A 10,349-nucleotide genomic window follows, 5' to 3' on the forward strand; every position below is an offset into this window, starting at 1 on the left:
TCCTCTATCCTATCCTATCCTCAATGCAATCCTGTATCCTATCCAATCCTCTATCCTATCCTATCCTCTATCCTATCGTATCTTCTATCCTATCCCATCCTCTATCCTATCCTATCCTCTATCTTATCCAATCGTCTATCCTATAATATCCTCCATCCTATCCTATCCTGAATGCTATCCTGTATCCTATCCAATCCTCTATCTTATCCAATCCTCTATCCCATAATATCCTCTATTCTATCCAATCCTCTATCCTATCCATTCCACTATTCTATAATATCCTCTATCCTATCCAATCCTCTATCCTATCCTCTATCCTATCCTATCCTCAATGCAATCCAATCCTCTATCCTATCCTATCCTCCATAGTATCCTATCCTCTATCCTATCCTCTATCCTATCCTATCCTCTATCATATCCTATCCTCTATCCTATCCTATCCTATCCTATCCTATCCACTAGCCTATCCTATCCTCTGTCCTATCCTATCCTCTATCCTATCCTATCCTCTACCCTAAAATATCCTCTATCCTATCCAATCCTCTATCCTGTCTTCTATCCTATCCTCTATACTATCCTCTATCCTATCCTCTATCCTGTCCTCTATCCTATCCTCTATACTATCCTCTATCCTATCCTCTATCCTATCCAATCCTCTATCCTATCCAATCCTCTATCCTATCCTCTATCCTATCCTCTATCCTATCCTATCCTCAATGCAATCCTGTATCCTATACAATCCTCTAACCTATTCTATTCTCTATCCTATCCTATCCTCTATCCTATCCTAACCTCTGTCGCATCCTATTTTCTATCCTATCCTATCCTTTATTCTATCCCATCGTCTATCCTATAATATCCTCTATCCTATCCGATCCTCAATGCTATCCTGTATCCTATCCAATCCTCTATCCTATCCTATCCTCTATCCTATAATAAAATCTATTCTATCCAATCCTCTATCCTATCCAATCCTCTATTCTATAACATCCTCTATCCTATCCTATCCTCTATCCTATTGTATCCTCTATCCTATCCCATCCACTATCCTATCCTATCCTCTATCCTATAATATCCTCTATTCTATCATATCCTCTATCCTATCCTATCCTCAATGCAATCCTGTATCCAATCCAATCCTCTATCCTATCCTATCCTCTATCCTGTTGTATCCTCTATCCTATTGTATCCTCTATCCTATCCCATCCTGTATCCTATCCTATCCTCTATTATATAATATCCTCTATCCTATCCTATCCTCTATCCTATCCTATCCTCTATCCTATCCTATCCTCTATCCTATCCTATCCTCTATCCTATCCTATCCTCTATCCTATCCTATCCTCTATCCTATCCTATCCTCTATCCTATCCTCTATCCTATTCCAAACCTCTATCCTATCTTCTATCCTATAATATCCTCTATTCTATCCAATCCTCTATCCTATCCATCCTCTATCCTATCCTCTATCCTATTCCAATCCTCTATCCTATCCTCTATCCTATAATATCCTCTATTCTATCCAATCCTCTATCCTATCCATCCTCCATCCTATCCTCTATCCTATCCTATCCTCAATGCAATCCAATCCTCTATCCTATCCTATCCTCCATAGTATCCTATCCTCTATCCTATCCTCTATCCTATCCTATCCTCTATCATATCCTATCCTCTATCCTATCCTATCCTATCCTATCCTATCCACTAGCCTATCCTATCCTCTGTCCTATCCTATCCTCTATCCTATCCTATCCTCTACCCTAAAATATCCTCTATCCTATCCAATCCTCTATCCTGTCTTCTATCCTATCCTCTATACTATCCTCTATCCTATCCTCTATCCTGTCCTCTATCCTATCCTCTATACTATCCTCTATCCTATCCTCTATCCTATCCAATCCTCTATCCTATCCTCTATCCTATCCTCTATCCTATCCTATCCTCAATGCAATCCTGTATCCTATACAATCCTCTAACCTATTCTATTCTCTATCCTATCCTATCCTCTATCCTATCCTAACCTCTGTCGTATCCTATTTTCTATCCTATCCTATCCTTTATTCTATCCCATCGTCTATCCTATAATATCCTCTATCCTATCCGATCCTCAATGCTATCCTGTATCCTATCCAATCCTCTATCCTATCCTATCCTCTATCCTATCCTATCCTCTATCCTATCCTATCCTCTATCCTATCCTATCCTCTATCCTATCCTATCCTCTATCCTATCCTATCCTCTATCCTATCCTATCCTCTATCCTATCCTCTATCCTATTCCAAACCTCTATCCTATCTTCTATCCTATAATATCCTCTATTCTATCCAATCCTCTATCCTATCCATCCTCTATCCTATCCTCTATCCTATTCCAATCCTCTATCCTATCCTCTATCCTATAATATCCTCTATTCTATCCAATCCTCTATCCTATCCATCCTCCATCCTATCCTCTATCCTATCCTCTATCCTATCCTCTATCCTCTCCTATCCTCTATCGTATCCAATGCCTTGTCCTATCCTCTATCGTATCCAATCCTTCATCCTATCCAATCCCCTATCCCATCCCCTATCCTATCCTATCCTCAATCCTATCCTATCCTCTACCCTATCCTATCCTCTATCCTCTCCTATCCTCTATCGTATCCAATCCCCTGTCCTATCCCCTATCCTATCCAATCCTCTATCCTATAATATCCTCTATTCTATCCAATCCTCTATCCTATCCATTCCTCTATTCTATAATATCTTCTATCCTATAAAATCCTCTATCCTATCATCCATCCCATATTATCCACTATCCCATCCTGTCCTCTATCCTATCCTATCCTCTATCCTATCATATCCTCTATAATATCGTATCCTCTATCATATCCAATCCCCTATCCTATCCTCTATCCTATCCTATCCTCTATCCTATAATATCCTGTATCGTATCCTATCCTCTATCCTATCCTCTATCCTATCCACTAGCCTATCCTATCCTCTATCCTATCCTATCCTCTATCCTATCCTATCCTCTACCCTAAACTATCCTCTATCCTATCCAATCCTCTATCCTGTCCTCTATCCTATCCTCTATACTATCCTCTATCCTATCCTCTATCCTATCCAATCCTCTATCCTATCCTCTATCCTATCCTCTATCCTATCCTCTATCCTATCCTATCCTCAATGCAATCCTGTATCCTATACAATCCTCTAACCTATCCTATTCTCTATCCTATTTTATCCTCTATCCTATCCCATCCTCTATCCTATCCTATCCTCTATCCTATAATATCCTCTATCCTATCCTATCCTCTGTCGTATCCTATTTTCTATCCTATCCTATCCTCTATTCTATCCTATCGTCTATCCTATAATATCCTCTTTTCTATCCAATCCTCTATCCTATCCATCCTCTATCCTATCCTCTATCCTATCCTCTATCCTATCCTCTATCCTATCCAATCCATTATCCTATCCAATCCCCTATCCCATCCTCTATCCTATCCTATCCTCAATCCTATCCTATCCTCTACCCTATCCTATCCTCTATCCTATCCTATCCTCTATCCCATCCTCTATCCTGTCATAATATCTATCATACAATATCCTCTATCCTATCCAATCCTCTATCCTATCCTCTTCCCTATCCTCTATCCTATCACATCCTCTATCCTATCCTATCCTCTATCCTATCCTCTATCATATCCTATCCTCTATCCTATCCTATCCTCTATCCTATAATATCATATATCCTATCCTATTCTCTATCCTATCCTATCCTCTATCATATCCTATCCTCTATCCTATCCTATCCTATCCTGTCCACTAGCCTATCCTATCCTCTATCCTATCCTATTCTCTATCCTATCCTACCTCTACATTAAAATATCCTCTATCCTATCCTATCCTCTGCCGTATCCTATTTTCTATCCTATCCCATCCTCTATTCTATCCTATCGTCTATCCTATAATATCCTCTATCCTACCCTATCCTGAATGCTATCCTGTATCCTATCCAATACTCCATCTTATCCAATCCTCTATCCCATAATATCCTCTATTCTATCATATCCTCTATCCTATCCTATCCTCAATGCAATCCTGTATCCTATCCAATCCTCTATCCTATAATATCATATATCCTATCCTATTCTCTATCCTATCCTATCCTCTATCCTATCCAATCCTCTATCCTATCCTATCCTCTATCCTATCCTATCCTCTATCCTATCATATCCTCTATCCTATAATATCATATATCCTATCCTATTCTCTATCCTATCCTATCCTCTATCCTATCCTATCCTCTATCCTATCCTATCCTCTATCCTATCCTATCCTCTATCCTATCCTATCCTCTATCCTATCCTCTATCCTATCCTCTATCCTATTCCAAACCTCTATCCTATCTTCTATCCTATAATATCCTCTATTCTATCCAATCCTCTATCCGATCCATCCTCTATCCTATCCTCTATCCTATTCCAATCCTCTATCCTATCCTCCATCCCATAATATCCTCTATTCTATCCAATCCTCTATCCTATCCATCCTCCATCCTATCCTCTATCCTATCCTCTATCCTATCCTCTATCCTCTCCTATCCTCTATCGTATCCAATCCCCTGTCCTATCCTCTATCGTATCCAATCCTTCATCCTATACAATCCCCTATCCCATCCCCTATCCTATCCTATCCTCAATCCTATCCTATCCTCTACCCTATCCTATCCTCTATCCTCTCCTATCCTCTATCGTATCCAATCCCCTGTCCTATCCCCTATCCTATCTAATCCTCTATCCTATAATATCCTCTATTCTATCCAATCCTCTATCCTATCCATTCCTCTATTCTATAATATCTTCTATCCTATCCTATCCTGAATGCTATCCTGTATCCTATCCAATACTCCATCTTATCCAATCCTCTATCCCATAATATCCTCTATTCTATCATATCCTCTATCCTATCCTATCCTCAATGCAATCCTGTATCCTATCCAATCCTCTATCCTATAATATCATATATCCTATCCTATTCTCTATCCTATCCTATCCTCTATCCTATCCAATCCTCTATCCTATCCTATCCTCTATCCTATCCTATCCTCTATCCTATCATATCCTCTATCCTATAATATCATATATCCTATCCTATTCTCTATCCTATCCTATCCTCTATCCTATCCTATCCTCTATCCTATCCTATCCTCTATCCTATCCTATCCTCTATCCTATCCTATCCTCTATCCTATCCTATCCTCTATCCTATCCTATCCTCTATCCTATTCCAAACCTCTATCCTATCTTCTATCCTATAATATCCTCTATTCTATCCAATCCTCTATCCGAACCATCCTCTATCCTATCCTCTATCCTATTCCAATCCTCTATCCTATCCTCTATCCCATAATATCCTCTATTCTATCCAATCCTCTATCCTATCCATCCTCCATCCTATCCTCTATCCTATCCTCTATCCTATCCTCTATCCTCTCCTCTCCTCTATCGTATCCAATCCCCTGTCCTATCCTCTATCGTATCCAATCCTTCATCCTATCCAATCCCCTATCCCATCCCCTATCCTATCCTATCCTCAATCCTATCCTATCCTCTACCCTATCCTATCCTCTATCCTCTCCTATCCTCTATCGTATCCAATCCCCTGTCCTATCCCCTATCCTATCCAATCCTCTATCCTATAATATCCTCTATTCTATCCAATCCTCTATCCTATCCATTCCTCTATTCTATAATATCTTCTATCCTATCCAATCCTCTATCCTATCATCCATCCCATATTATCCACTATCCTATCCTGTCCTCTATCCTATCCTATCTTCTATCCTATCATATCCTCTATAATATCGTATCCTCTATCATATCGAATCCCCTATCCTATCCTCTATCCTATAATATCCTGTATCGTATCCTATCCTCTATCCTATCCTCTATCCTATCCACTATCCTATCCTATCCTATCCCCTATCCTATCCTATCCTCTATCCTATCGTATCCTCTGTCCTATCCTATCCTCTATCCTATCCAATCGTCTATCCTATAATATCCTCTATCCTATCCCATCCTCTATCCTATCCAATCCTCTATCATATCCTATCCTCTATCCTATCCTATCCTCTATCCTATAATATCCTCTATCCTATCCTATCCCCAATGCAATCCTGTATCCTATCCAATCCTCTATCCTATCCAATCGTCTATCCTATAATATCCTCTATCCTATCCCATCCTCTATCCTATCCAATCCTCTATCCTATAATATCCTCTATCCTATCCTATCCTCTGTTGTATCCTATTTTCTATCCTATCCTATCCTCTATCCTATCCAATCCCCTATCCTATCCTCAATCTTATCCTATCCTCTATCCTATCCTATCCTCTATCCTATCCTATCTTCTATCCTATCGTATCCTCTATCCTATCCTATCCTCTATCCTATCCAATCGTCTATCCTATAATATCCTCTATCCTATCCCATCCTCTATCCTATCCAATCCTCTATCCTATAATATCCTCTATCCTATCCTATCCTCTGTTGTATCCTATTTTCTATCCTATCCAATCCTCTATCCTATCCTATCCTCTATCCTATCCTATCCTCTATCCTATCCTATCCTCTATCCTATCCTATCCTCAATCCTATCCTATCCCCTATCCTATCCTCTATCCTCTCCTATCCTCTATCGTATCCAATCCCCTACCCTATCCTCTATCGTATCCAATCCTTCATCCTATCCAATCCCCTATCCCATCCTCTACCCTATCCTATCCTCAATCTTATCCTATCCTCTATCCTATAATATCCTCTATCCTATCCAATCCTCTATCCTATCCTATCCTCTATCCTATCCTATCTTCTATCCTATAATATCCTCAATCCTATCCAATCCTCTATCCTATCCTCTATCGTATCCTCTATCCTATCCAATCCTCTATCCTATCCTAACCTCTATCCTATCCTACCCTCTATCCTATCATATCCTCTATCCTATAATATCATATATCCTATCCTATTCTCTATCCTATCCTATCCTCTATCCTATCCTCTATTCTATCCTATCCTCTATCCTATCCTATCCTCTATCCTATCATATCCTCTATCCTATAATATCATATATCCTATCCTATTCTCTATCCTATCCTATCCTCTATCCTATCCTATCCTCTATCCTATCCTATCCTCTATCCTATTGTATCCTCTATCCTATCCCATCCTCTATCCTATCCTATCCTCTATCCTATCGTATCCTCTATCCTATCCTATCCTCTAACCTATCCAATCGTCTATCCTATAATATCCTCTATCCTATCCCATCCTCTATCCTATCCAATCCTCTATCCTATAATATCCTCTATCCTATCCTATCCTCTGTTGTATCCTATTTTCTATCCTATCCAATCCTCTATCCTATCCTATCCTCTATCCTATCCTATCTTCTATCCTATAATATCCTCTATCGTATCCAATCCCCTACCCTATCCTCTATCGTATCCAATCCTTCATCCAATCCAATCCCCTATCCCATCCTCTACCCTATCCTATCCTCAATCCTATCCTATCCTCTACCCTATCCTATCATCTATCCTATCCTATCCTCTATCCTATTGTATCCTCTATCCTATCCAATCTTCTATCCTATCCTCTACCCTATCGTCTATCCTATCCTATCCTCAATCCTATCCTATCCCCTATCCTATCCTATCCTCTATCCTATTCCAATCCTCTATCCTATCCTATCCTGTATCCTATTGTATCCTCTATCCTATCCTATCCTCAATGCAATCCTGTATCCTATCCAATCCTCTATCCTATCCTATCCTCTATCCTATTGTATCCTCTATCCTATCCCATCCTCTATCCTATCCTATCCTCTATCCTATAATATCCTCTATCCTATCCTATCCTCTGTTGTATCCTATTTTCTATCCTATCGTATCCTCTATCCTATCCTATCCTCTATCCTATCCAATCCCCTATCCTATCCTCAATCTTATCCTATCCTCAATCCTATCCTATCATCTATCCTATCCAATCGTCTATCCTATAATATCCTCTATCCTATCCCATCCTCTATCCTATCCAATCCTCTATCCTATAATATCCTCTATCCTATCCTATCCTCTGTTGTATCCTATTTTCTATCCTATCCTATCCTCTATCCTATCCAATCCCCTATCCTATCCTCAATCTTATCCTATCCTCTATCCTATAATATCCTCTATCCTATGCAATCCTCTATCCTATACTATCCTCTATCCTATCCTATCCTCTATCCTATCGTATCCTCTATCCTATCCTATCCTCTATCCTATCCAATCGTCTAACCTATAATATCCTCTATCCTATCCCATCCTCTATCCTATCCAATCCTCTATCCTATAATATCCTCTATCCTATCCTATCCTCTGTTGTATCCTATTTTCTATCCTATCCTATCCTCTATCCTATCCTATCCTCTATCCTATCCTATCCTCTATCCTATCCTATCCTCTATCCTATCATATCCTCTATCCTATAATATCATATATCCTATCCTATTCTCTATCCTATCCTATCCTCTATCCTATCCTATCCTCTATCCTATCCTATCCTCTATCCTATTGTATCCTCTATCCTATCCCATCCTCTATCCTATCCTATCCTCTATCCTATCGTATCCTCTATCCTATCCTATCCTCTAACCTATCCAATCGTCTATCCTATAATATCCTCTATCCTATCCCATCCTCTATCCTATCCAATCCTCTATCCTATAATATCCTCTATCCTATCCTATCCTCTGTTGTATCCTATTTTCTATCCTATCCAATCCTCTATCCTATCCTATCCTCTATCCTATCCTATCTTCTATCCTATAATATCCTCTATCGTATCCAATCCCCTACCCTATCCTCTATCGTATCCAATCCTTCATCCTATCCAATCCCCTATCCCATCCTCTACCCTATCCTATCCTCAATCCTATCCTATCCTCTACCCTATCCTATCCTCTATCCTATCCTATCCTCTATCCTATTGTATCCTCTATCCTATCCCATCCTCTATCCTATCGTAATGTCTATCATACAATATCCTCTATCCTATCCAATCTTCTATCCTATCCTCTACCCTATCCTCTATCCTATCCTATCCTCAATCCTATCCTATCCCCTATCCTATCCTATCCTCTATCCTATTCCAATCCTCTATCCTATCCAATCCCCTATCTTATCCTGAATCCTATCCAATCCCCTATCCTATCCTCAATACTATCCCATCCTCTATCCTATCCTATCCTGTATCCTATTGTATCCTCTATCGTATCCTATCCTCAATGCAATCCTGTATCCTATCCAATCCTCTTTCCTATCCTATCCTCTATCCTATTGTATCCTCTATCCTATCCCATCCTCTATCCTATCCTATCCTCTATCCTATAATATCCTCTATCCTATCCTATCCTCTGTTGTATCCTATTTTCTGTCCTATCCTATCCTCTATCCTATCCTGTCCTCTATTCTATCCTATCCTCTATCCTATTGTATCCTCTATCCTATCCCATCCTCTATCCTATCCTATCCTCTATCCTATCCTACATTCTAGCCTATCCTATCCTCTATCCTAACCTATCCTCTATCCTATAATATCATATATCCTACCCTATCCTCTATCCTACCGTTTGTCCTATCCAATCCCCTATCCTATCCCCAATACTATCCCATCCTCTATCCTATCCTATCCTATATCCTATTGTATCCTCTATCCTATCCTATCCTCAATGCAATCCTGTATCCTATCCAATTCTCTATCCTATCCTATCCTCTATCCTATTGTATCCTCTATCCTATCGTATCCTCTATCCTATCGTATCCTCTATCCTATCCTATCCTCTATCCTATCCTATCCTCCATCCTATCCTATCCTCAATCCTATCCTATCCCCTATCCTATCCTATCCTCTCTCCTATTTCAGTCCTCTATCCTATAATATCCTCTATCCTATCCTATCCTCTGTTGTATCCTATTTTCTATCCTATCCAATCCTCTATCCTATCCTATCCTCTATCCTATCCTATCCTCTATCCTATCCTATCCTCTATCCTATCCTATCCTCAATCCTATCCTATCCCCTATCCTATCCTCTATCCTCTCCTATCCTCTATCGTATCCAATCCCCTACCCTATCCTCTATCGTATCCAATCCTTCATCCTATCCAATCCCCTATCCCATCCTCTACCCTATCCTATCCTCAATCTTATCCTATCCTCTATCCTATAATATCCTCTATCCTATCCAATCCTCTATCCTATCCTATCCTCTATCCTATCCTATCTTCTATCCTATAATATCCTCAATCCT

Source organism: Halictus rubicundus, unplaced genomic scaffold, assembly GCF_050948215.1.
Source record: "Halictus rubicundus isolate RS-2024b unplaced genomic scaffold, iyHalRubi1_principal scaffold0108, whole genome shotgun sequence".
Taxonomy (NCBI): domain Eukaryota; kingdom Metazoa; phylum Arthropoda; class Insecta; order Hymenoptera; family Halictidae; genus Halictus; species Halictus rubicundus.